We start from the raw sequence: 24919 nt of genomic DNA, 5'->3' as shown, positions 1-24919 counted from the left end.
TTGCCCCTGGCATCGATATAGCACGGGTTTTCTAGCGTCAGCGAAGTCAATATTACACGAATCGAGTCGACATGTTTGCTTGTTACGATGACGGAAGAAGAAGAAATGTGTGTGTAACTTCACTGCATCGGCTGCTCGCCTTTCAGCGCCCCTGTGTCTTATCAGACGAAGGTGACTGTGAAATTGGCAACGAGACAGAGTTTAATGAACACATGCAAATGACAACCTTCAACGTCAGCCGAAATAGCTCAGTTGGGAGAGCGTTAGACTGAAGGTGTAAAGGTCCCTGGTTCGATCCCGGGTTTCGGCAGGGATTCGTTTTGATGCGACGCCAATGGAATTACTCTGCGTTTGTGATAATGCAACTACCGCTGACAACAAAAATGACTCTCTCCTGTAGCTGTTCTGGTTGTCTAGTGCATGCCATAAGAGGAACTCACTAGACAACTAACTCCCCTAGAAGCAAAAGAATTAAAAATATCCTACCGACTGCATTCCTTTTTCTGTGTCAGGTGGTGAAGAACGTCTTCAACGGAACCGTGAAATGAGCGAAAGCGTGGGAAACATTGCATTCGAAATGCTTGTGAATTTTCCAATTGCCCACTGAGTGTCGACAAAACACGTAAATTCTCTGCTCCAACGTATGAGACGTAACAACTGGTGCAATTTGTTGTTGCATCATGTGCCAGCAGTCTTCGATAGTGTGTTACGAGCTTAGCGCGATAAGTTTGTAGACAGCATTTAGGCGACGTTTTATTTGTTAACGGCCCCATACAGCGATTGCACAACAGTAAAGGACATGAGTCAATGTATAGTTGTGCGTCGTGGGAGGTTTTGCAGCCTCATGTGAGCCCGGATAGCTCAGTCGGTAGAGCATTAGGCTTTTAACCTAAGGGCCCAGGTTTCAAGTCCCTGTCCAGGCGGAAATTTTAATACTTTGGTAGCGATTCGTCTGGTAGCGGTGGAGACGCTACAGAAAATAATGCAGCTACGCCGTTTTCTGACACCACAGTGCTTTAAACGGTAGCAGTTGCATGTGTCCGGAGAACACCGCGCTAACGGCAGTCGTGGCCGAGTGGTTAAGGCGTCTGACTCGAAATCAGATTCCCTCTGGGAGCGTAGGTTCGAATCCTACCGGCTGCGTGCGATTTTGCGTAAAGAGGAGCAAACATTTTCGCACACATGTGACATGTGTGGGCGAATGCGGGTGCAAACCAGTGACGCCATTCTCAACAAGACGAAAATTTCCGTTTTAAGAATACTGAGTTTTCGCGACGACCGCTGCTTACTCTGGCTATCGGTTCACCTCACACTGACACTGACGCTGGGACTGCAGAAAGCCGTCGCTGAGATCGTGAGTACACAGATGTGCTCGAAAGTGATGGACACAGCGAACATCTCATTTTCTTTTTAAGAATCGCAATTTCAATCACTCGAGTGCGGCAAAAGCAGTGGTGCAGCGTTTCTTTTCTTAAGATCTCGCAGCTGCTTGGAGGTATGTCCATCGTTTTAAGACGACAGAAAACTAGCGTCAGCGGTGCGTCAGTGGGAAGTCGGTGAAGTCGCCATTGGAGCCGTAAGCCAGTAATTACGACATGCGAATCACTCGCACACCACGCAGCTGTACGAAAATGCTCGTGCGTGGGTCCGCATAGCTGAGTCGGTAGAGCGTTAGGTTTTCAACCAAAGGGTCCTGGGTTCAAGTCCCTGTCTGGGCGAAAATTAATACACCTGTGTTCAAGTCCCTGTCTGGGCGAAAATTAATACACTTTCGTAACGGCTAATGGAAACTGTACAGGAAAGAGTGAGGCCACGCCGTTTTCTGCCACCAGATTGCTTCTAAAGATGGCGGTTTCAGTTGTCGGGAGTCGCTTCCGCCACCGGCAGTCGTGGCCGAGTGGTTAAGGCGTCTGATTTGAAATCAGATTCCCTCTGGGAGCGTAGGTTCGAGTCCTGCCTACTGCGAAAATTTTCTCGCTCTCAAATGGCGTACGTTCAGCTGCATCCTAGCAGTTGCGTCACTACTAAACACGTGGGTCACCAGCAATGTGCAGTGCTATTTGATCCAGGGCGCAGCGCTACAGTCGCCCCCAGAAGCCGCAGCTCATCTCCGCGTCTCACAGGCGTCCACCAGGTGTTAGTACAAGTGTCGCCTCACTGGGCAGTGCAGATGTGTCCATTTTAGCTTGCAGACGATGACGTGTGAGCTAACGCAAGTCGAATGTTTTACCGTGTGTATCTGCTAGATACTGCCACTCATACGGTGGAGAGACTCACTCCTTCTTGTGTCTCGTTCTCCGCACACGAGTTGCCCCTGGCATCGATATAGCACGGGTTTTCTAGCGTCAGCGAAGTCAATATTACACGAATCGAGTCGACATGTTTGCTTGTTACGATGACGGAAGAAGAAGAAATGTGTGTGTAACTTCACTGCATCGGCTGCTCGCCTTTCAGCGCCCCTGTGTCTTATCAGACGAAGGTGACTGTGAAATTGGCAACGAGACAGAGTTTAATGAACACATGCAAATGACAACCTTCAACGTCAGCCGAAATAGCTCAGTTGGGAGAGCGTTAGACTGAAGGTGTAAAGGTCCCTGGTTCGATCCCGGGTTTCGGCAGGGATTCGTTTTGATGCGACGCCAATGGAATTACTCTGCGTTTGTGATAATGCAACTACCGCTGACAACAAAAATGACTCTCTCCTGTAGCTGTTCTGGTTGTCTAGTGCATGCCATAAGAGGAACTCACTAGACAACTAACTCCCCTAGAAGCAAAAGAATTAAAAATATCCTACCGACTGCATTCCTTTTTCTGTGTCAGGTGGTGAAGAACGTCTTCAACGGAACCGTGAAATGAGCGAAAGCGTGGGAAACATTGCATTCGAAATGCTTGTGAATTTTCCAATTGCCCACTGAGTGTCGACAAAACACGTAAATTCTCTGCTCCAACGTATGAGACGTAACAACTGGTGCAATTTGTTGTTGCATCATGTGCCAGCAGTCTTCGATAGTGTGTTACGAGCTTAGCGCGATAAGTTTGTAGACAGCATTTAGGCGACGTTTTATTTGTTAACGGCCCCATACAGCGATTGCACAACAGTAAAGGACATGAGTCAATGTATAGTTGTGCGTCGTGGGAGGTTTTGCAGCCTCATGTGAGCCCGGATAGCTCAGTCGGTAGAGCATTAGGCTTTTAACCTAAGGGCCCAGGTTTCAAGTCCCTGTCCAGGCGGAAATTTTAATACTTTGGTAGCGATTCGTCTGGTAGCGGTGGAGACGCTACAGAAAATAATGCAGCTACGCCGTTTTCTGACACCACAGTGCTTTAAACGGTAGCAGTTGCATGTGTCCGGAGAACACCGCGCTAACGGCAGTCGTGGCCGAGTGGTTAAGGCGTCTGACTCGAAATCAGATTCCCTCTGGGAGCGTAGGTTCGAATCCTACCGGCTGCGTGCGATTTTGCGTAAAGAGGAGCAAACATTTTCGCACACATGTGACATGTGTGGGCGAATGCGGGTGCAAACCAGTGACGCCATTCTCAACAAGACGAAAATTTCCGTTTTAAGAATACTGAGTTTTCGCGACGACCGCTGCTTACTCTGGCTATCGGTTCACCTCACACTGACACTGACGCTGGGACTGCAGAAAGCCGTCGCTGAGATCGTGAGTACACAGATGTGCTCGAAAGTGATGGACACAGCGAACATCTCATTTTCTTTTTAAGAATCGCAATTTCAATCACTCGAGTGCGGCAAAAGCAGTGGTGCAGCGTTTCTTTTCTTAAGATCTCGCAGCTGCTTGGAGGTATGTCCATCGTTTTAAGACGACAGAAAACTAGCGTCAGCGGTGCGTCAGTGGGAAGTCGGTGAAGTCGCCATTGGAGCCGTAAGCCAGTAATTACGACATGCGAATCACTCGCACACCACGCAGCTGTACGAAAATGCTCGTGCGTGGGTCCGCATAGCTGAGTCGGTAGAGCGTTAGGTTTTCAACCAAAGGGTCCTGGGTTCAAGTCCCTGTCTGGGCGAAAATTAATACACCTGTGTTCAAGTCCCTGTCTGGGCGAAAATTAATACACTTTCGTAACGGCTAATGGAAACTGTACAGGAAAGAGTGAGGCCACGCCGTTTTCTGCCACCAGATTGCTTCTAAAGATGGCGGTTTCAGTTGTCGGGAGTCGCTTCCGCCACCGGCAGTCGTGGCCGAGTGGTTAAGGCGTCTGATTTGAAATCAGATTCCCTCTGGGAGCGTAGGTTCGAGTCCTGCCTACTGCGAAAATTTTCTCGCTCTCAAATGGCGTACGTTCAGCTGCATCCTAGCAGTTGCGTCACTACTAAACACGTGGGTCACCAGCAATGTGCAGTGCTATTTGATCCAGGGCGCAGCGCTACAGTCGCCCCCAGAAGCCGCAGCTCATCTCCGCGTCTCACAGGCGTCCACCAGGTGTTAGTACAAGTGTCGCCTCACTGGGCAGTGCAGATGTGTCCATTTTAGCTTGCAGACGATGACGTGTGAGCTAACGCAAGTCGAATGTTTTACCGTGTGTATCTGCTAGATACTGCCACTCATACGGTGGAGAGACTCACTCCTTCTTGTGTCTCGTTCTCCGCACACGAGTTGCCCCTGGCATCGATATAGCACGGGTTTTCTAGCGTCAGCGAAGTCAATATTACACGAATCGAGTCGACATGTTTGCTTGTTACGATGACGGAAGAAGAAGAAATGTGTGTGTAACTTCACTGCATCGGCTGCTCGCCTTTCAGCGCCCCTGTGTCTTATCAGACGAAGGTGACTGTGAAATTGGCAACGAGGCAGAGGTTAATAAACACATGCAAATGAGAACCTTCAACGTCAGCCGAAATAGCTCAGTTGGGAGAGCGTTAGACTGAAGATCTAAAGGTCCCTGGTTCGATCCCGGGTTTCGGCAGGGATTCGTTTTGATGCGACGCCAATGGAATTACTCTGCGTTTGTGATAATGCAACTACCGCTGACAACAAAAATGACTCTCTCCTGTAGCTGTTCTGGTTGTCTAGTGCATGCCATAAGAGGAACTCACTAGACAACTAACTACCCTAGAAGCAAAAGAATTAAAAATATCCTACCGACTGCATTCCTTTTTCTGTGTCAGGTGGTGAAGAACGTCTTCAACGGAACCGTGAAATGAGCGAAAGCGTGGGAAACATTGCATTCGAAATGCTTGTGAATTTTCCAATTGCCCAGTGAGTGTCAACAAAACACGTAAATTCTCTGCTCCAACGTATGAGACGTAACAACTGGTGCAATTTGTTGTTGCATCATGTGCCAGCAGTCTTCGATAGTGTGTTACGAGCTTAGCGCGGTAAGTTTGTAGACAGCATTTAGGCGACGTTTTATTTGTTAACGGCCCCATACAGCGATTGCACAACAGTAAAGGACATGAGTCAATGTATAGTTGTGCGTCGTGGGAGGTTTTGCAGCCTCGTGTGAGCCCGGATAGCTCAATTGGTTGAGCATTAGGCTTTTAACCTAAGGGCCCAGGTTTCAAGTCCCTGTCCAGGCGGAAATTTTAATACTTTGGTAGCGATTCGTCTGGTAGCGGTGGAGACGCTACAGAAAATAATGCAGCTACGCCGTTTTCTGACACCACAGTGCTTTAAACGGTAGCAGTTGCATGTGTCCGGAGAACACCGCGCTAACGGCAGTCGTGGCCGAGTGGTTAAGGCGTCTGACTCGAAATCAGATTCCCTCTGGGAGCGTAGGTTCGAATCCTACCGGCTGCGTGCGATTTTGCGTAAAGAGGAGCAAACATTTTCGCACACATGTGACATGTGTGGGCGAATGCGGGTGCAAACCAGTGACGCCATTCTCAACAAGACGAAAATTTCCGTTTTAAGAATACTGAGTTTTCGCGACGACCGCTGCTTACTCTGGCTATCGGTTCACCTCACACTGACACTGACGCTGGGACTGCAGAAAGCCGTCGCTGAGATCGTGAGTACACAGATGTGCTCGAAAGTGATGGACAGAGCGAACATCTCATTTTCTTTTTAAGAATCGCAATTTCAATCACTCGAGTGCGGCAAAAGCAGTGGTGCAGCGTTTCTTTTCTTAAGATCTCGCAGCTGCTTGGAGGTATGTCCATCGTTTTAAGACGACAGAAAAGTAGCGTCAGCGGTGCATCAGTGGGAAGTCGGTGAAGTCGCCATTGGAGCCGTAAGCCAGTAATTATGACATGCGAATCACTCGCACACCACGCAGCTGTACGATAATGCTCTTGCGTGGGTCCGCATAGCTGAGTCGGTAGAGCGTTAGGTTTTCAACCAAAGGGTCCTGGGTTCAAGTCCCTGTCTGGGCGAAAATTAATACACCTGTGTTCAAGTCCCTGACTGGGCGAAAATTAATACACTTTCGTAACGGCTAATGGAAACCGTACAGGAAAGAGTGAGGCCACGCCGTTTTCTGCCACCAGATTGCTTCTAAAGATGGCGGTTACAGTTGTCGGGAGTCGCTTCCGCCACCGGCAGTCGTGGCCGAGTGGTTAAGGCGTCTGACTTGAAATCAGATTCCCTCTGGGAGCGTAGGTTCGAGTCCTGCCGACTGCGAAAATTTTCTCGCTCTCAAATGGCGGACGTTTAGCTGCATCCTAGCAGTTGCGTCACTACTAAACACGTGGGTCACCAGCAATGTGCAGTGCTATTTGATCCAGGGCGCAGCGCTACAGTCGCGCCCAGAAGCCGCAGCTCATCCCCGCGTCTCACAGGCGTCCACCAGGTGTTAGTACAAGTGTCGCCTCACTGGGCAGTGCAGATGTGTCCATTTTAGCTTGCAGACGATGACGTGTGAGCTAACGCAAGTCGAATGTTTTACCGTGTGTATCTGCTAGATACTGCCTCCCATACGGTGGAGAGACTCACTCCTTCTTGTGTCTCGTTCTCCGCACACGAGTTGCCCCTGGCATCGATATGACACGGGTTTTCTAGCGTCAGCGAAGTCAATATTACACGAATCGAGTCGACATGTTTGCTTGTTACGATGACGGAAGAAGAAGAAATGTGTGTGTAACTTCACTGCATCGGCTGCTCGCCTTTCAGCGCCCCTGTGTCTTATCAGACGAAGGTGACTGTGAAATTGGCAACGAGGCAGAGGTTAATAAACACATGCAAATGAGAACCTTCAACGTCAGCCGAAATAGCTCAGTTGGGAGAGCGTTAGACTGAAGATCTAAAGGTCCCTGGTTCGATCCCGGGTTTCGGCAGGGATTCGTTTTGATGCGACGCCAATGGAATTACTCTGCGTTTGTGATAATGCAACTACCGCTGACAACAAAAATGACTCTCTCCTGTAGCTGTTCTGGTTGTCTAGTGCATGCCATAAGAGGAACTCACTAGACAACTAACTACCCTAGAAGCAAAAGAATTAAAAATATCCTACCGACTGCATTCCTTTTTCTGTGTCAGGTGGTGAAGAACGTCTTCAACGGAACCGTGAAATGAGCGAAAGCGTGGGAAACATTGCATTCGAAATGCTTGTGAATTTTCCAATTGCCCAGTGAGTGTCAACAAAACACGTAAATTCTCTGCTCCAACGTATGAGACGTAACAACTGGTGCAATTTGTTGTTGCATCATGTGCCAGCAGTCTTCGATAGTGTGTTACGAGCTTAGCGCGGTAAGTTTGTAGACAGCATTTAGGCGACGTTTTATTTGTTAACGGCCCCATACAGCGATTGCACAACAGTAAAGGACATGAGTCAATGTATAGTTGTGCGTCGTGGGAGGTTTTGCAGCCTCGTGTGAGCCCGGATAGCTCAGTCGGTTGAGCATTAGGCTTTTAACCTAAGGGCCCAGGTTTCAAGTCCCTGTCCAGGCGGAAATTTTAATACTTTGGTAGCGATTCGTCTGGTAGCGGTGGAGACGCTACAGAAAATAATGCAGCTACGCCGTTTTCTGACACCACAGTGCTTTAAACGGTAGCAGTTGCATGTGTCCGGAGAACACCGCGCTAACGGCAGTCGTGGCCGAGTGGTTAAGGCGTCTGACTCGAAATCAGATTCCCTCTGGGAGCGTAGGTTCGAATCCTACCGGCTGCGTGCGATTTTGCGTAAAGAGGAGCAAACATTTTCGCACACATGTGACATGTGTGGGCGAATGCGGGTGCAAACCAGTGACGCCATTCTCAACAAGACGAAAATTTCCGTTTTAAGAATACTGAGTTTTCGCGACGACCGCTGCTTACTCTGGCTATCGGTTCACCTCACACTGACACTGACGCTGGGACTGCAGAAAGCCGTCGCTGAGATCGTGAGTACACAGATGTGCTCGAAAGTGATGGACAGAGCGAACATCTCATTTTCTTTTTAAGAATCGCAATTTCAATCACTCGAGTGCGGCAAAAGCAGTGGTGCAGCGTTTCTTTTCTTAAGATCTCGCAGCTGCTTGGAGGTATGTCCATCGTTTTAAGACGACAGAAAACTAGCGTCAGCGGTGCGTCAGTGGGAAGTCGGTGAAGTCGCCATTGGAGCCGTAAGCCAGTAATTACGACATGCGAATCACTCGCACACCACGCAGCTGTACGATAATGCTCTTGCGTGGGTCCGCATAGCTGAGTCGGTAGAGCGTTAGGTTTTCAACCAAAGGGTCCTGGGTTCAAGTCCCTGTCTGGGCGAAAATTAATACACCTGTGTTCAAGTCCCTGACTGGGCGAAAATTAATACACTTTCGTAACGGCTAATGGAAACCGTACAGGAAAGAGTGAGGCCACGCCGTTTTCTGCCACCAGATTGCTTCTAAAGATGGCGGTTTCAGTTGTCGGGAGTCGCTTCCGCCACCGGCAGTCGTGGCCGAGTGGTTAAGGCGTCTGACTTGAAATCAGATTCGCTCTGGGAGCGTAGGTTCGAGTCCTGCCGACTGCGAAAATTTTCTCGCTCTCAAATGGCGGACGTTCAGCTGCATCCTAGCAGTTGCGTCACTACTAAACACGTGGGTCACCAGCAATGTGCAGTGCTATTTGATCCAGGGCGCAGCGCTACAGTCGCGCCCAGAAGCCGCAGCTCATCTCCGCGTCTCACAGGCGTCCACCAGGTGTTAGTACAAGTGTCGCCTCACTGGGCAGTGCAGATGTGTCCATTTTAGCTTGCAGACGATGACGTGTGAGCTAACGCAAGTCGAATGTTTTACCGTGTGTATCTGCTAGATACTGCCTCCCATACGGTGGAGAGACTCACTCCTTCTTGTGTCTCGTTCTCCGCACACGAGTTGCCCCTGGCATCGATATGACACGGGTTTTCTAGCGTCAGCGAAGTCAATATTACACGAATCGAGTCGACATGTTTGCTTGTTACGATGACGGAAGAAGAAGAAATGTGTGTGTAACTTCACTGCATCGGCTGCTCGCCTTTCAGCGCCCCTGTGTCTTATCAGACGAAGGTGACTGTGAAATTGGCAACGAGGCAGAGGTTAATGAACACATGCAAATGAGAACCTTCAACGTCAGCCGAAATAGCTCAGTTGGGAGAGCGTTAGACTGAAGATCTAAAGGTCCCTGGTTCGATCCCGGGTTTCGGCAGGGATTCGTTTTGATGCGACGCCAATGGAATTACTCTGCGTTTGTGATAATGCAACTACCGCTGACAACAAAAATGACTCTCTCCTGTAGCTGTTCTGGTTGTCTAGTGCATGCCATAAGAGGAACTCACTAGACAACTAACTCCCCTAGAAGCAAAAGAATTAAAAATATCCTACCGACTGCATTCCTTTTTCTGTGTCAGGTGGTGAAGAACGTCTTCAACGGAACCGTGAAATGAGCGAAAGCGTGGGAAACATTGCATTCGAAATGCTTGTGAATTTTCCAATTGCCCAGTGAGTGTCGACAAAACACGTAAATTCTCTGCTCCAACGTATGAGACGTAACAACTGGTGCAATTTGTTGTTGCATCATGTGCCAGCAGTCTTCGATAGTGTGTTACGAGCTTAGCGCGATAAGTTTGTAGACAGCATTTAGGCGACGTTTTATTTGTTAACGGCCCCATACAGCGATTGCACAACAGTAAAGGACATGAGTCAATGTATAGTTGTGCGTCGTGGGAGGTTTTGCAGCCTCGTGTGAGCCCGGATAGCTCAGTCGGTAGAGCATTAGGCTTTTAACCTAAGGGCCCAGGTGTCAAGTCCCTGTCCAGGTGGAAATTTTAATACATTTGTAGCGATTCGTCTGGTAGCGGTGGAGACGCTACAGAAAATAATGCAGCTACGCCGTTTTCTGACACCACAGTGCTTTAAACGGTAGCAGTTGCATGTGTCCGGAGAATACCGCGCTAACGGCAGTCGTGGCCGAGTGGTTGCGGCGAGCGGACGTGCCCGTCGCGAGCTCCGCTAGCAGCTGTGTTTACATCGTTGGTCGTCGTGGTTTGCAGCGGCCTGGTGTCTATACTCAGCGTGTTTCTTCTCTTTTTGTAAGTTTTTCAAGGATTTATTGTGGAAAATGGTGTCGTACAACCGGTCCAATACTATTCAGTTGTTGTTTGATCGCGAATTTCCGCGTCCCACGGCTTTTGAAATACATCATTGGATCCGATCGGAATTGCAAATAGACCCAGCTTTGCTTGACGGTGTTCATTTAGATTTTATTGTTAATTCCGTGTTCTTGAAACTCCTTGATAGTGAACTATGTGAGCGTTTGGTGGCCGTCAATGGCGGGGTTCGGAAGTTTAAACATGCTGATGGGACTATTAGTGACGTGCAGGTTCTACATGCCGGTTATGGTGTACGAAATGTGAAGGTTTTCCATCTGCCTTTTGAAGTGCCCTTGGATGAAATTCGCCGTGCATTAAGTTTATATGGGACTATCTTTGCTGTCACTAAAGATTATTGGTCGTCCGCGTATGTTTATCAATGTGATAATGGCGTCCGTACTGTGCGGATGGACTTAAAGAAACACATTCCGTCCTTCGTTATCATAGGCGGCCATAGGGCTTTCGTCTCCTACACCGGCCAACCTCCAACGTGTTCTCTCTGTCATTCTACTGAACATATGCGGAATTCTTGTCCCCGTCGGCGCCCTGTGCAGTTGCCCCTAGAAAACTCAGGTAGTTACGCAGGTGCCCTTCTTAGAGGTTCTCCGCCACCGGCTGACTCTTTAGCTCGTGAACCGGTTGTTGCGGGTGTGTCTATTCTTCCTAGTGTAACTGTTGTTCCACATACGCCTGTTGTTGACAATGTCCCTGACGTTAGCACTGAATGTCGTCCGACCAACCGTTCTGCTCCGTTGCAGGAGACGACTTCCGCGACTTCACTTGTTAATGAACGTGTTCAGAGCATTCCGGAATCAGGTGCTATTACTGTCGCCGTTTGCGACACCGCGCCTGCCTCAACGGTTCTACAGTGTCAAACGTCCTCCCCATGTGATGTTGCTACTTCAGTGCCTGTTGTGTCGGACATCCCTGCTGGGGATTGTGCACTTACTGCCACTCCTGACAAGGTCGCGGACTCCAACCCATCCCCCAGTAACATTACTGCTCCAGCGGATACCTTGCACCTTTCTCCGCCTCACGCGGAGAACTTGGTTATGGATGTAGAACAGCACTCTGTTGCCTCCGTACGGAACGTAAAGACCAAGTTGCAGGATACTGACTTTGCCACGCAACGAGAAAAACGTGTGCGAGAACAAAGTCGGAAACTTAAGGGTATGCTAGGAAAGGGTACCGGCGGCCGGGAAATTTCGCCCCCTTCGAAAAAGATTAGTCCTGACACGGAATCTCGTAAACAGCGCAATTCGCAGACTCGCGCGTCCAGGAAAACCGCGTCGGCTGACCCTACCGGCGGCAGTCTGTCGGACGGAGACACGACCAATCCTACGCCGCTCTCCTGGGCGGACGATGAAGACATGTAACTGCCACGGTACCCTGCTTTCCGTCTCCGGTGCGCCTGCAACTTGCCGGTGACTCCCTTTCAAAAAATTTATCTGTGTGCCCTACACCCATGCGTCCTGTAGCCACATGGTTCAAATAGCCACGTTAAATATCAACTGTATTGCGGCTCCTCAGAAAATGCAAGTCTTGGCAAATTTTATCCAACATTGTCGGTTTGCTTTTATTTTTCTACAGGAAGTGAGCGTTGTGTGCCTTGATGTTTTAACGGGGTATTCCGCCATTTATAATGTCGACCCGGAAGCTCGGTGTGGTACCGCTATTTTATATAAGTCTGCAGAAGAGCCCACGCGCGTCCAACGACTACCGACCGGCAGGGGGATCTCGTGCGTTATCGGAGGCCTGCAACTAGTTAACATTTACGCTCCGTCTGGCACTAGTTTCAAGAGGGCGAGAGCGAGATTTTTCATTGAAGATGTACCCACCTTGATTGGTAGCCCGACGCTGCCCGTCGTGTTGGGGGGCGATTTTAATTGCGTGGTCGCGGACAGTGATCAGTTTCCTACGGCTCATAAGTGCGTTGACCTTGATCGTCTGATTGCAAGCTTCCAGTTAGCAGATGTGTGGCGTGTTCTCTATCCTCAACAGCAAGTTTTTACGTATTTCTATCGAAATGGGGCTAGTAGACTTGATAGGTTCTATGTGTCGACCTGCATAGCAGATCACCTAATCAGTGCTGACGTTGCCCCTGTTTGTTTTTCCGATCACTGCGCCTTCATTTGTGACCTTCGCGCGCCGCAACTCCGCCAGTTACGTCGATCTCGGGTGTGGAAGTTTAACGTGACCCATGTCCGTGCCCCCTCGTTGCGTCGGCAGATTCACGATACGCTCTCTTCCTGCGGCGAAAAGCTGGCTAACTATGCCTCGGTTGTCAATTGGTGGGTTCACCTGGCCAAACCGTCCATCCGTGCTGTTTTAAAGTGTTTTAGCGCCGAAGCTGCGCTGTGGAAACATAGAACCACTGAATTTTATTATCAGATTTTAAAAGATGCCGTCTCTCTACCAGATATTGTTGATGAGCAATTTCTGCTTCAGTTAAAGGCTGTGAAAGCTCAAATTTTTAAATTGCAAGCCCAAGATTTTCAGGGCTCCTTACTTAGAAGCCGCTGTGTAGGGACGTTTGATGAGTCACCGACTATTCACCATATCGAAAGAGAGCGGAGACGGGGTGCTACTAAATTTATTCGGTGTCTTAGACTGGAGACTGGGGAGCGACTCACCACTGAGAGGGACATTCGTGCGTACATTTTTGCCCATTTTAGTGCCGCGTTCCAGCGTAGCGACCACGATAGGGCGGCCGCACATGTCCTCATGGGTGAAATGCGGAACCTGCTTACACGTGAGGACAATGACACCCTCCTTTCCGCCATCACGACGGAGGACATGAGCGATGCACTCAGTTCGTCTGCTCGAAACAAGTCCCCAGGCCCTGACGGAATTCCTTTAGAATTCTACCTCGAGTTCTGGGATCTCTTAGAACCTATCCTCACAAAGGTCGCAAATGAATTGTTGAGTGGCCTTCCGTGTCCGGCAGAGTTCCTAGAGGGTATCGTCATTCTTCTCCCTAAGACCGCTGGGGCTGACAAAGTTGAAAACTTCCGCCCTATCACGCTGTTGAACAGTGACTACAAGCTTTTCAGCAAATGCGTCGCAACCAGGCTGCACACTGTGATGCGAAAAATCATTAGCCCTTTCCAGATGTGCGCTGTGACAGGGAGGGGTATCCTTGCCGCCGTGAGCACGTATAGGGACGTCGTGGCTCACACTGCTGCCACACGGACTCCAGGGGCGATTCTCTCGATTGACTTTCGGAAGGCTTTTGATAGGATTAACCACGATTACCTCTTTGCCTTGTTAGGTCACATCGGCTTTCATATGAACTTTGTCTCCGCTCTTGATAATGTCCTAACGAGAGCGTCTTCTCGCATTCTGATAAATGGCACCCTTTCGGCTCCCTTTAGGATTGCACGGTCTGTGCGGCAAGGATGTCCCCTCTCTATGTCCCTCTTTGTTATCGCTCTTGACCCCCTCCTCCGCCGAATTGGGCGCACTGTCAGTGGGATCGATGTAGAGGGTGTACGGGCGTCGTGCATTGCGTACGCCGACGATGTCGGCGTCTTTATACGACAAGGAAAGGACATCCCTTTAGTTAAACCTGTGTTCAGTCTTTTTGCCCAGGCTACCGGTGCGGAACTGAACCCGCATAAAACAGTGCTACTCCCAATAGGTGCCTGTCGCAACTATGCTGCCGATTCGTGGTACACCATAGCTGCCTCCCACATGTTGCTCGGCATTCAATTCTTTGCTTGCCCCATAAAGATGGCCGCTCATAACTGGCGCCGTATTTCCACAACTGTCAAGGGTCTCATGGTTCGTCACGCCACCCGGAAATTACATCTTCTACAGCGTGTTGAGTTGATCAATGTTCACATTTTGGCTAAAGCGTGGTATGTGGCTCAAGTGCTCAACGTCCCACCTCCGTTGGCACGCACGATCAGCCAAGCTGCACACTGGCTGCTGTGGCGTGGCCATATTTTCAAGGTGAAACTTGCCACATGTACCCAGCCTCCGTCTCGCGGAGGACTAGGTCTCGTAGATGTCAGAAAGAAATGTTCTGCCCTGCTAGTCAACAGAATTGCCACCATTGTCGAGAACAGCCCCCACAGTACGACGGCTGCCCTCTTCCGCGCCCATGAGCCCCTTTCTGACAGTGCACCGATCGATGTCTCGCGGATACCTTACAAGCTTGCTGTCTTCAGAGATTTTTTCTTGTCCCGCAGTTATCATGTTTCACTAGCTCGCGACCGCAGGACGCGGTCTTCCACCTCTTTGTATCGTGAGATGATTGGTTTGTCACCACCGAATAACTTAGTCCGTCAATGTCCCCACAACAACTGGGTTCTTGTTTGGCAAAACGTCAGCAACAAGTTGTTACCGGCGGAAGTGCGAAGCACGTGGTATACGGTCATCACTCGCACTGTGACCACCAACGACCGACTGGCGACTATTCACCTAATTCCGTCCTCTAAGTGCGAGTACTGTGACGAAAGGGGTACCCTTGAGCATCGGTTTCTTTGCAGAACCACACGAGATGTGTGGGCTATTTCCTGCGACATGCTCGCACTCATTAACAGGACTGACAAGCGGTCTTTTTCGCCGCTCACGGCTGTCATCCCCGACATTAAACCCTTTCCGCAATCTAAGCGAAATGCTACAATGTGGATTTTAGGGCATACCACCTACGCTATATTTGCCAAGAATATAATTGATCCAGTCGACTACTTGTTTTATCTGTGGGAGCGCCATGAAACGCTCCGGAGGACAGCCTCATATCAGAGATGCTTTCAGCGCTTTCTGCAAATCCCCATTGAACAGCAATTTCGGAAAGTCTTCAATCGGGCACCGACTGTTTTCCACTCTTAATGACGACGTCGATCATGGTCCTGCAATGTGAACAGAAGTAATAGCGTGTTGACGTTACGAAAGAACTCAGAAACAGAAAACTGAAGAACAAACTAGAACCACATTGAAATGACAAATAATGGAATACAGCATTATTTTCTTTCTTCCTTTCCTTTGACTGTTTTCATGAATTTCCTTTTTCCTTTCTTTGCGATTGGAACGCACTTTCGTTTTATTTCGAGTGTGCTTTTTACTCCCCTTCGAGGGTTTAGTCTTCCTTTCTTTCAATATGTATTTCGCTTTCTTGTTTCCTACGGGGATCGCTTGCTTTAAAATTCCATGTTGCTAATTTGCTCGCTTCTTACGTGAAGACAGCATATTCAATATCTTCCACTCCTTTCACATTCCTTTCCACGAGAGGTGTTTTGTTTTTAGTTGCCAAATTATGTGCCATTTCATTCTTTTTTTTCCCGTTATGGAGAAATAGAGTTTGCTCATTTTTTTCTCTCCGGTTTATTCCTTACTTTCATGTCCCGGCAGAGTTGCGGGCTTCTAAGCTCTTCGTGTTTTCTTTTCCTTTTCCCACTGCACTCCTTGTGGCTCTCTTCCAGCGGGAAACGCTGCCTTTCTATAGTTTTGGGGCGATGTTTTCGTTTCCTTTATGGCTCCCATTACTTCTTTCCTCTTTCTCCAGCCAATGCGCTACCATGTTAAGCTCCCCACTCTTTATCACGCCAGTCGGCAATTAATAAATCAAAAACAAAAAAAAACAAATATTTAACACAATTTAAAAGGAAATTTTCAAATACAACAACTTCAGTAGCAAAAAAAAAAAAAAAAAAAATAAATAAATAAATAAATAAAAAAAAATAAAAAAAAAATAAAAAAAACGCAAAACCAGTAACCTACACTAACTCAGGAGGCGACTGAGTGACAGGTCTGGGGGAGTCACTGTGGCCAGGCCTCGGGACATTCGACCCCTGCCCTCTTTGCCTCTGCCTGCCTGTTGCTCTGGATGCCAAAATAAAAAAAAATATATAAAAAAAAAAAAAAAAAAAAAAAAAAAAAAAAAAAAAAAAAAAAAAAATCCTACCGGCTGCGTGCGATTTTGCGTAAAGAGGAGCAAACATTTTCGCACACATGTGACATGTGTGGGCGAATGCGGGTGCAAACCAGTGACGCCATTCTCAACAAGACGAAAATTTCCGTTTTAAGAATACTGAGTTTTCGCGACGACCGCTGCTTACTCTGGCTATCGGTTCACCTCACACTGACACTGACGGTGGGACTGCAGAAAGCCGTCGCTGAGATCCTGAGTACACAGATGTGCTCGAAAGTGATGGACAGAGCGAACATCTCATTTTCTTTTTAAGAATCGCAATTTCAATCACTCGAGTGCGGCAAAAGCAGTGGTGCAGCGTTTCTTTTCTTAAGATCTCGCAGTTGCTTGAAGGTATGTCCATCGTTTTAAGACGACAGAAAACTAGCGTCAGCAGTGCGTCAGTGGGAAGTCGGTGAAGTCGCCATTGGAGCCGTAAGCCAGTAATTACGACATGCGAATCACTCGCACACCACGCAGCTGTACGATAATGCTCTTGCGTGGGTCCGCATAGCTGAGTCGGTAGAGCGTTAGGTTTTCAACCAAAGGGTCCTGGGTTCAAGTCCCTGTCTGGGCGAAAATTAATACACCTGTGTTCAAGTCCCTGACTGGGCGAAAATTAATACACTTTCGTAACGGCTAATGGAAACCGTACAGGAAAGAGTGAGGCCACGCCGTTTTCTGCCACCAGATTGCTTCTAAAGATAGCGGTTACAGTTGTCGGGAGTCGCTTCCGCCACCGGCAGTCGTGGCCGAGTGGTTAAGGCGTCTGACTTGAAATCAGATTCCCTCTGGGAGCGTAGGTTCGAGTCCTGCCGACTGCGAAAATTTTCTCGCTCTCAAATGGCGGACGTTCTGCTGCATCCTAGCAGTTGCGTCACTACTAAACACGTGGGTCACCAGCAATGTGCAGTGCTATTTGATCCAGGGCGCAGCGCTACAGTCGCGCCCAGAAGCCGCAGCTCATCTCCGCGTCTCACAGGCGTCCACCAGGTGTTAGTACAAGTGTCGCCTCACTGGGCAGTGCAGATGTGTCCATTTTAGCTTGCAGACGATGACGTGTGAGCTAACGCAAGTCGAATGTTTTACCGTGTGTATCTGCTAGATACTGCCTCCCATACGGTGGAGAGACTCACTCCTTCTTGTGTCTCGTTCTCCGCACACGAGTTGCCCCTGGCATCGATATGACACGGGTTTTCTAGCGTCAGCGAAGTCAATATTACACGAATCGAGTCGACATGTTTGCTTGTTACGATGACGGAAGAAGAAGAAATGTGTGTGTAACTTCACTGCATCGGCTGCTCGCCTTTCAGCGCCCCTGTGTCTTATCAGACGAAGGTGACTGTGAAATTGGCAACGAGGCAGAGGTTAATGAACACATGCAAATGAGAACCTTCAACGTCAGCCGAAATAGCTCAGTTGGGAGAGCGTTAGACTGAAGATCTAAAGGTCCCTGGTTCGATCCCGGGTTTCGGCAGGGATTCGTTTTGATGCGACGCCAATGGAATTACTCTGCGTTTGTGATAATGCAACTACCGCTGACAACAAAAATGACTCTCTCCTGTAGCTGTTCTGGTTGTCTAGTGCATGCCATAAGAGGAACTCACTAGACAACTAACTCCCCTAGAAGCAAAAGAATTAAAAATATCCTACCGACTGCATTCCTTTTTCTGTGTCAGGTGGTGAAGAACGTCTTCAACGGAACCGTGAAATGAGCGAAAGCGTGGGAAACATTGCATTCGAAATGCTTGTGAATTTTCCAATTGCCCAGTGAGTGTCGACAAAACACGTAAATTCTCTGCTCCAACGTATGAGACGTAACAACTGGTGCAATTTGTTGTTGCATCATGTGCCAGCAGTCTTCGATAGTGTGTTACGAGCTTAGCGCGATAAGTTTGTAGACAGCATTTAGGCGACGTTTTATTTGTTAACGGCCCCATACAGCGATTGCACAACAGTAAAGGACATGAGTCAATGTATAGTTGTGCGTCGTGGGAGGTTTTGCAGCCTCGTGTGAGCCCGGATAGCTCAGTCGGTAGAGCATTAGGCTTTTAACCTAAGGGCCCAGGTTTCAAGTCCCTGTCCAGGTGGAAATTTTAATACATTTGTAGCGATTCGTCTGGTAGCGGTGGAGACGCTACAGAAAATAATGCAGCTACGCCGTTTTCTGACACCACAGTGCTTTAAACGGTAGCAGTTGCATGTGTCCGGAGAATACCGCGCTAACGGCAGTCGTGGCCGAGTGGTTAAGGCGTCTGACTCGAAATCAGATTCCCTCTGGGAGCGTAGGTTCGAATCCTACCGGCTGCGTGCGATTTTGCGTAAAGAGGAGCAAACATTTTCGCACACATGTGACATGTGTGGGCGAATGCGGGTGCAAACCAGTGACGCCATTCTCAACAAGACGAAAATTTCCGTTTTAAGAATACTGAGTTTTCGCGACGACCGCTGCTTACTCTGGCTATCGGTTCACCTCACACTGACACTGACGCTGGGACTGCAGAAAGCCGTCGCTGAGATCCTGAGTACACAGATGTGCTCGAAAGTGATGGACAGAGCGAACATCTCATTTTCTTTTTAAGAATCGCAATTTCAATCACTCGAGTGCGGCAAAAGCAGTGGTGCAGCGTTTCTTTTCTTAAGATCTCGCAGTTGCTTGGAGGTATGTCCATCGTTTTAAGACGACAGAAAACTAGCGTCAGCAGTGCGTCAGTGGGAAGTCGGTGAAGTCGCCATTGGAGCCGTAAACCAGTAATTACGACATGCGAATCACTCGCACACCACGCAGCTGTACGATAATGCTCTTGCGTGGGTCCGCATAGCTGAGTCGGTAGAGCGTTAGGTTTTCAACCAAAGGGTCCTGGGTTCAAGTCCCTGTCTGGGCGAAAATTAATACACCTGTGTTCAAGTCCCTGACTGGGCGAAAATTAATACACTTTCGTAACGGCTAATGGAAACCGTACAGGAAAGAGTGAGGCCACGCCGTTTTCTGCCACCAGATTGCTTCTAAAGATGGCGGTTACAGTTGTCGGGAGTCGCTTCCGCCACCGGCAGTCGTGGCCGAGTGGTTAAGGCGTCTGACTTGAAATCAGATTCCCTCTGGGAGCGTAGGTTCGAGTCCTGCCGACTGCGAAAATTTTCTCGCTCTCAAATGGCGGACGTTCAGCTGCATCCTAGCAGTTGCGTCACTACTAAACACGTGGGTCACCAGCAATGTGCAGTGCTATTTGATCCAGGGCGCAGCACTACAGTCGCGCCCAGAAGCCGCAGCTCATCTCCGCGTCTCACAGGCGTCCACCAGGTGTTAGTACAAGTGTCGCCTCACTGGGCAGTGCAGATGTGTCCATTTTAGCTTGCAGACGATGACGTGTGAGCTAACGCAAGTCGAATGTTTTACCGTGTGTATCTGCTAGATACTGCCTCCCATACGGTGGAGAGACTCACTCCTTCTTGTGTCTCGTTCTCCGCACACGAGTTGCCCCTGGCATCGATATGACACGGGTTTTCTAGCGTCAGCGAAGTCAATATTACACGAATCGAGTCGACATGTTTGCTTGTTACGATGACGGAAGAAGAAGAAATGTGTGTGTAACTTCACTGCATCGGCTGCTCGCCTTTCAGCGCCCCTGTGTCTTATCAGACGAAGGTGACTGTGAAATTGGCAACGAGGCAGAGGTTAATGAACACATGCAAATGAGAACCTTCAACGTCAGCCGAAATAGCTCAGTTGGGAGAGCGTTAGACTGAAGATCTAAAGGTCCCTGGTTCGATCCCGGGTTTCGGCAGGGATTCGTTTTGATGCGACGCCAATGGAATTACTCTGCGTTTGTGATAATGCAACTACCGCTGACAACAAAAATGACTCTCTCCTGTAGCTGTTCTGGTTGTCTAGTGCATGCCATAAGAGGAACTCACTAGACAACTAACTCCCCTAGAAGCAAAAGAATTAAAAATATCCTACCGACTGCATTCCTTTTTCTGTGTCAGGTGGTGAAGAACGTCTTCAACGGAACCGTGAAATGAGCGAAAGCGTGGGAAACATTGCATTCGAAATGCTTGTGAATTTTCCAATTGCCCAGTGAGTGTCGACAAAACACGTAAATTCTCTGCTCCAACGTATGAGACGTAACAACTGGTGCAATTTGTTGTTGCATCATGTACCAGCAGTCTTCGATAGTGTGTTACGAGCTTAGCGCGATAAGTTTGTAGACAGCATTTAGGCGACGTTTTATTTGTTAACGGCCCCATACAGCGATTGCACAACAGTAAAGGACATGAGTCAATGTATAGTTGTGCGTCGTGGGAGGTTTTGCAGCCTCGTGTGAGCCCGGATAGCTCAGTCGGTAGAGCATTAGGCTTTTAACCTAAGGGCCCAGGTTTCAAGTCCCTGTCCAGGTGGAAATTTTAATACATTTGTAGCGATTCGTCTGGTAGCGGTGGAGACGCTACAGAAAATAATGCAGCTACGCCGTTTTCTGACACCACAGTGCTTTAAACGGTAGCAGTTGCATGTGTCCGGAGAATACCGCGCTAACGGCAGTCGTGGCCGAGTGGTTAAGGCGTCTGACTCGAAATCAGATTCCCTCTGGGAGCGTAGGTTCGAATCCTACCGGCTGCGTGCGATTTTGCGTAAAGAGGAGCAAACATTTTCGCACACATGTGACATGTGTGGGCGAATGCGGGTGCAAACCAGTGACGCCATTCTCAACAAGACGAAAATTTCCGTTTTAAGAATACTGAGTTTTCGCGACGACCGCTGCTTACTCTGGCTATCGGTTCACCTCACACTGACACTGACGCTGGGACTGCAGAAAGCCGTCGCTGAGATCCTGAGTACACAGATGTGCTCGAAAGTGATGGACAGAGCGAACATCTCATTTTCTTTTTAAGAATCGCAATTTCAATCACTCGAGTGCGGCAAAAGCAGTGGTGCAGCGTTTCTTTTCTTAAGATCTCGCAGTTGCTTGGAGGTATGTCCATCGTTTTAAGACGACAGAAAACTAGCGTCAGCAGTGCGTCAGTGGGAAGTCGGTGAAGTCGCCATTGGAGCCGTAAACCAGTAATTACGACATGCGAATCACTCGCACACCACGCAGCTGTACGATAATGCTCTTGCGTGGGTCCGCATAGCTGAGTCGGTAGAGCGTTAGGTTTTCAACCAAAGGGTCCTGGGTTCAAGTCCCTGTCTGGGCGAAAATTAATACACCTGTGTTCAAGTCCCTGACTGGGCGAAAATTAATACACTTTCGTAACGGCTAATGGAAACCGTACAGGAAAGAGTGAGGCCACGCCGTTTTCTGCCACCAGATTGCTTCTAAAGATGGCGGTTACAGTTGTCGGGAGTCGCTTCCGCCACCGGCAGTCGTGGCCGAGTGGTTAAGGCGTCTGACTTGAAATCAGATTCCCTCTGGGAGCGTAGGTTCGAGTCCTGCCGACTGCGAAAATTTTCTCGCTCTCAAATGGCGGACGTTCAGCTGCATCCTAGCAGTTGCGTCACTACTAAACACGTGGGTCACCAGCAATGTGCAGTGCTATTTGATCCAGGGCGCAGCACTACAGTCGCGCCCAGAAGCCGCAGCTCATCTCCGCGTCTCACAGGCGTCCACCAGGTGTTAGTACAAGTGTCGCCTCACTGGGCAGTGCAGATGTGTCCATTTTAGCTTGCAGACGATGACGTGTGAGCTAACGCAAGTCGAATGTTTTACCGTGTGTATCTGCTAGATACTGCCTCCCATACGGTGGAGAGACTCACTCCTTCTTGTGTCTCGTTCTCCGCACACGAGTTGCCCCTGGCATCGATATGACACGGGTTTTCTAGCGTCAGCGAAGTCAATATTACACGAATCGAGTCGACATGTTTGCTTGTTACGATGACGGAAGAAGAAGAAATGTGTGTGTAACTTCACTGCATCGGCTGCTCGCCTTTCAGCGCCCCTGTGTCTTATCAGACGAAGGTGACTGTGAAATTGGCAACGAGGCAGAGGTTAATGAACACATGCAAATGAGAACCTTCAACGTCAGCCGAAATAGCTCAGTTGGGAGAGCGTTAGACTGAAGATCTAAAGGTCCCTGGTTCGATCCCGGGTTTCGGCAGGGATTCGTTTTGATGCGACGCCAATGGAATTACTCTGCGTTTGTGATAATGCAACTACCGCTGACAACAAAAATGACTCTCTCCTGTAGCTGTTCTGGTTGTCTAGTGCATGCCATAAGAGGAACTCACTAGACAACTAACTCCCCTAGAAGCAAAAGAATTAAAAATATCCTACCGACTGCATTCCTTTTTCTGTGTCAGGTGGTGAAGAACGTCTTCAACGGAACCGTGAAATGAGCGAAAGCGTGGGAAACATTGCATTCGAAATGCTTGTGAATTTTCCAATTGCCCAGTGAGTGTCGACAAAACACGTAAATTCTCTGCTCCAACGTATGAGACGTAACAACTGGTGCAATTTGTTGTTGCATCATGTACCAGCAGTCTTCGATAGTGTGTTACGAGCTTAGCGCGATAAGTTTGTAGACAGCATTTAGGCGACGTTTTATTTGTTAACGGCCCCATACAGCGATTGCACAACAGTAAAGGACATGAGTCAATGTATAGTTGTGCGTCGTGGGAGGTTTTGCAGCCTCGTGTGAGCCCGGATAGCTCAGTCGGTAGAGCATTAGGCTTTTAACCTAAGGGCCCAGGTTTCAAGTCCCTGTCCAGGTGGAAATTTTAATACATTTGTAGCGATTCGTCTGGTAGCGGTGGAGACGCTACAGAAAATAATGCAGCTACGCCGTTTTCTGACACCACAGTGCTTTAAACGGTAGCAGTTGCATGTGTCCGGAGAATACCGCGCTAACGGCAGTCGTGGCCGAGTGGTTAAGGCGTCTGACTCGAAATCAGATTCCCTCTGGGAGCGTAGGTTCGAATCCTACCGGCTGCGTGCGATTTTGCGTAAAGAGGAGCAAACATTTTCGCACACATGTGACATGTGTGGGCGAATGCGGGTGCAAACCAGTGACGCCATTCTCAACAAGACGAAAATTTCCGTTTTAAGAATACTGAGTTTTCGCGACGACCGCTGCTTACTCTGGCTATCGGTTCACCTCACACTGACACTGACGCTGGGACTGCAGAAAGCCGTCGCTGAGATCCTGAGTACACAGATGTGCTCGAAAGTGATGGACAGAGCGAACATCTCATTTTCTTTTTAAGAATCGCAATTTCAATCACTCGAGTGCGGCAAAAGCAGTGGTGCAGCGTTTCTTTTCTTAAGATCTCGCAGTTGCTTGGAGGTATGTCCATCGTTTTAAGACGACAGAAAACTAGCGTCAGCAGTGCGTCAGTGGGAAGTCGGTGAAGTCGCCATTGGAGCCGTAAGCCAGTAATTACGACATGCGAATCACTCGCACACCACGCAGCTGTACGATAATGCTCTTGCGTGGGTCCGCATAGCTGAGTCGGTAGAGCGTTAGGTTTTCAACCAAAGGGTCCTGGGTTCAAGTCCCTGTCTGGGCGAAAATTAATACACCTGTGTTCAAGTCCCTGACTGGGCGAAAATTAATACACTTTCGTAACGGCTAATGGAAACCGTACAGGAAAGAGTGAGGCCACGCCGTTTTCTGCCACCAGATTGCTTCTAAAGATGGCGGTTACAGTTGTCGGGAGTCGCTTCCGCCACCGGCAGTCGTGGCCGAGTGGTTAAGGCGTCTGACTTGAAATCAGATTCCCTCTGGGAGCGTAGGTTCGAGTCCTGCCGACTGCGAAAATTTTCTCGCTCTCAAATGGCGGACGTTCAGCTGCATCCTAGCAGTTGCGTCACTACTAAACACGTGGGTCACCAGCAATGTGCAGTGCTATTTGATCCAGGGCGCAGCGCTACAGTCGCGCCCAGAAGCCGCAGCTCATCTCCGCGTCTCACAGGCGTCCACCAGGTGTTAGTACAAGTGTCGCCTCACTGGGCCGTGCAGATGTGTCCATTTTAGCTTGCAGACGATGACGTGTGAGCTAACGCAAGTCGAATGTTTTACCGTGTGTATATGCTAGATACTGCCTCCCATACGGTGGAGAGACTCACTCCTTCTTGTGTCTCGTTCGCCGCACACGAGTTGCCCCTGGCATCGATATGACACGGGTTTTCTAGCGTCAGCGAAGTCAATATTACACGAATCGAGTCGACATGTTTGCTTGTTACGATGACGGAAGAAGAAGAAATGTGTGTGTAACTTCACTGCATCGGCTGCTCGCCTTTCAGCGCCCCTGTGTCTTATCAGACGAAGGTGACTGTGAAATTGGCAACGAGGCAGAGGTTAATGAACACATGCAAATGAGAACCTTCAACGTCAGCCGAAATAGCTCAGTTGGGAGAGCGTTAGACGGAAGATCTAAAGGTCCCTGGTTCGATCCCGGGTTTCGGCAGGGATTCGTTTTGATGCGACGCCAATGGAATTACTCTGCGTTTGTGATAATGCAACTACCGCTGACAACAAAAATGACTCTCTCCTGTAGCTGTTCTGGTTGTCTAGTGCATGCCATAA

The 24919-nt window shown here is 49.0% G+C and overlaps 32 non-coding genes across 32 annotated transcripts; all 32 read left to right on the top strand.

Annotated features, from left to right (window-relative positions):
* Positions 1-237: 237 nt before the first annotated feature.
* Positions 238-310, top strand: Trnaf-gaa. Its single transcript has one exon. It is a non-coding gene; the product is annotated as a tRNA-Phe (tRNA).
* Positions 311-850: 540 nt separating this feature from the next.
* Trnak-uuu lies at positions 851-923 on the top strand. Its single transcript has one exon. It is a non-coding gene; the product is annotated as a tRNA-Lys (tRNA).
* Positions 924-1061: 138 nt separating this feature from the next.
* On the top strand, positions 1062-1143 carry Trnas-cga. Its single transcript has one exon. It is a non-coding gene; the product is annotated as a tRNA-Ser (tRNA).
* A 740-nt stretch (positions 1144-1883) lies between these two features.
* On the top strand, positions 1884-1965 carry Trnas-uga. The gene has a single exon. It is a non-coding gene; the product is annotated as a tRNA-Ser (tRNA).
* Positions 1966-2545: 580 nt separating this feature from the next.
* On the top strand, positions 2546-2618 carry Trnaf-gaa. Its single transcript has one exon. It is a non-coding gene; the product is annotated as a tRNA-Phe (tRNA).
* Positions 2619-3158: 540 nt separating this feature from the next.
* On the top strand, positions 3159-3231 carry Trnak-uuu. Its single transcript has one exon. It is a non-coding gene; the product is annotated as a tRNA-Lys (tRNA).
* Positions 3232-3369: 138 nt separating this feature from the next.
* Positions 3370-3451, top strand: Trnas-cga. The gene has a single exon. It is a non-coding gene; the product is annotated as a tRNA-Ser (tRNA).
* A 740-nt stretch (positions 3452-4191) lies between these two features.
* On the top strand, positions 4192-4273 carry Trnas-uga. Its single transcript has one exon. It is a non-coding gene; the product is annotated as a tRNA-Ser (tRNA).
* Positions 4274-4853: 580 nt separating this feature from the next.
* Positions 4854-4926, top strand: Trnaf-gaa. The gene has a single exon. It is a non-coding gene; the product is annotated as a tRNA-Phe (tRNA).
* Positions 4927-5466: 540 nt separating this feature from the next.
* On the top strand, positions 5467-5539 carry Trnak-uuu. The gene has a single exon. It is a non-coding gene; the product is annotated as a tRNA-Lys (tRNA).
* Positions 5540-5677: 138 nt separating this feature from the next.
* Positions 5678-5759, top strand: Trnas-cga. Its single transcript has one exon. It is a non-coding gene; the product is annotated as a tRNA-Ser (tRNA).
* A 740-nt stretch (positions 5760-6499) lies between these two features.
* Trnas-uga lies at positions 6500-6581 on the top strand. Its single transcript has one exon. It is a non-coding gene; the product is annotated as a tRNA-Ser (tRNA).
* A 580-nt stretch (positions 6582-7161) lies between these two features.
* Positions 7162-7234, top strand: Trnaf-gaa. The gene has a single exon. It is a non-coding gene; the product is annotated as a tRNA-Phe (tRNA).
* Positions 7235-7774: 540 nt separating this feature from the next.
* Positions 7775-7847, top strand: Trnak-uuu. Its single transcript has one exon. It is a non-coding gene; the product is annotated as a tRNA-Lys (tRNA).
* A 138-nt stretch (positions 7848-7985) lies between these two features.
* On the top strand, positions 7986-8067 carry Trnas-cga. The gene has a single exon. It is a non-coding gene; the product is annotated as a tRNA-Ser (tRNA).
* A 740-nt stretch (positions 8068-8807) lies between these two features.
* Positions 8808-8889, top strand: Trnas-uga. Its single transcript has one exon. It is a non-coding gene; the product is annotated as a tRNA-Ser (tRNA).
* A 580-nt stretch (positions 8890-9469) lies between these two features.
* Positions 9470-9542, top strand: Trnaf-gaa. Its single transcript has one exon. It is a non-coding gene; the product is annotated as a tRNA-Phe (tRNA).
* Positions 9543-10082: 540 nt separating this feature from the next.
* Trnak-uuu lies at positions 10083-10155 on the top strand. The gene has a single exon. It is a non-coding gene; the product is annotated as a tRNA-Lys (tRNA).
* Positions 10156-17141: 6986 nt separating this feature from the next.
* Trnas-uga lies at positions 17142-17223 on the top strand. Its single transcript has one exon. It is a non-coding gene; the product is annotated as a tRNA-Ser (tRNA).
* Positions 17224-17803: 580 nt separating this feature from the next.
* On the top strand, positions 17804-17876 carry Trnaf-gaa. Its single transcript has one exon. It is a non-coding gene; the product is annotated as a tRNA-Phe (tRNA).
* Positions 17877-18416: 540 nt separating this feature from the next.
* Positions 18417-18489, top strand: Trnak-uuu. The gene has a single exon. It is a non-coding gene; the product is annotated as a tRNA-Lys (tRNA).
* A 138-nt stretch (positions 18490-18627) lies between these two features.
* Positions 18628-18709, top strand: Trnas-cga. Its single transcript has one exon. It is a non-coding gene; the product is annotated as a tRNA-Ser (tRNA).
* A 740-nt stretch (positions 18710-19449) lies between these two features.
* Trnas-uga lies at positions 19450-19531 on the top strand. The gene has a single exon. It is a non-coding gene; the product is annotated as a tRNA-Ser (tRNA).
* Positions 19532-20111: 580 nt separating this feature from the next.
* Positions 20112-20184, top strand: Trnaf-gaa. Its single transcript has one exon. It is a non-coding gene; the product is annotated as a tRNA-Phe (tRNA).
* A 540-nt stretch (positions 20185-20724) lies between these two features.
* Trnak-uuu lies at positions 20725-20797 on the top strand. Its single transcript has one exon. It is a non-coding gene; the product is annotated as a tRNA-Lys (tRNA).
* A 138-nt stretch (positions 20798-20935) lies between these two features.
* Trnas-cga lies at positions 20936-21017 on the top strand. The gene has a single exon. It is a non-coding gene; the product is annotated as a tRNA-Ser (tRNA).
* Positions 21018-21757: 740 nt separating this feature from the next.
* Positions 21758-21839, top strand: Trnas-uga. Its single transcript has one exon. It is a non-coding gene; the product is annotated as a tRNA-Ser (tRNA).
* A 580-nt stretch (positions 21840-22419) lies between these two features.
* Positions 22420-22492, top strand: Trnaf-gaa. Its single transcript has one exon. It is a non-coding gene; the product is annotated as a tRNA-Phe (tRNA).
* A 540-nt stretch (positions 22493-23032) lies between these two features.
* Trnak-uuu lies at positions 23033-23105 on the top strand. The gene has a single exon. It is a non-coding gene; the product is annotated as a tRNA-Lys (tRNA).
* A 138-nt stretch (positions 23106-23243) lies between these two features.
* Trnas-cga lies at positions 23244-23325 on the top strand. Its single transcript has one exon. It is a non-coding gene; the product is annotated as a tRNA-Ser (tRNA).
* A 740-nt stretch (positions 23326-24065) lies between these two features.
* Positions 24066-24147, top strand: Trnas-uga. The gene has a single exon. It is a non-coding gene; the product is annotated as a tRNA-Ser (tRNA).
* Positions 24148-24727: 580 nt separating this feature from the next.
* Positions 24728-24800, top strand: Trnaf-gaa. Its single transcript has one exon. It is a non-coding gene; the product is annotated as a tRNA-Phe (tRNA).
* The last annotated feature ends 119 nt before the right edge of the window (positions 24801-24919 follow it).

This window comes from Schistocerca americana, unplaced genomic scaffold (assembly GCF_021461395.2).
Source record: "Schistocerca americana isolate TAMUIC-IGC-003095 unplaced genomic scaffold, iqSchAmer2.1 HiC_scaffold_550, whole genome shotgun sequence".
NCBI lineage: Eukaryota > Metazoa > Arthropoda > Insecta > Orthoptera > Acrididae > Schistocerca > Schistocerca americana.
Note: the sequence above shows the minus strand (reverse complement) of the source record. Positions and strands in the feature narration are given on the sequence as shown.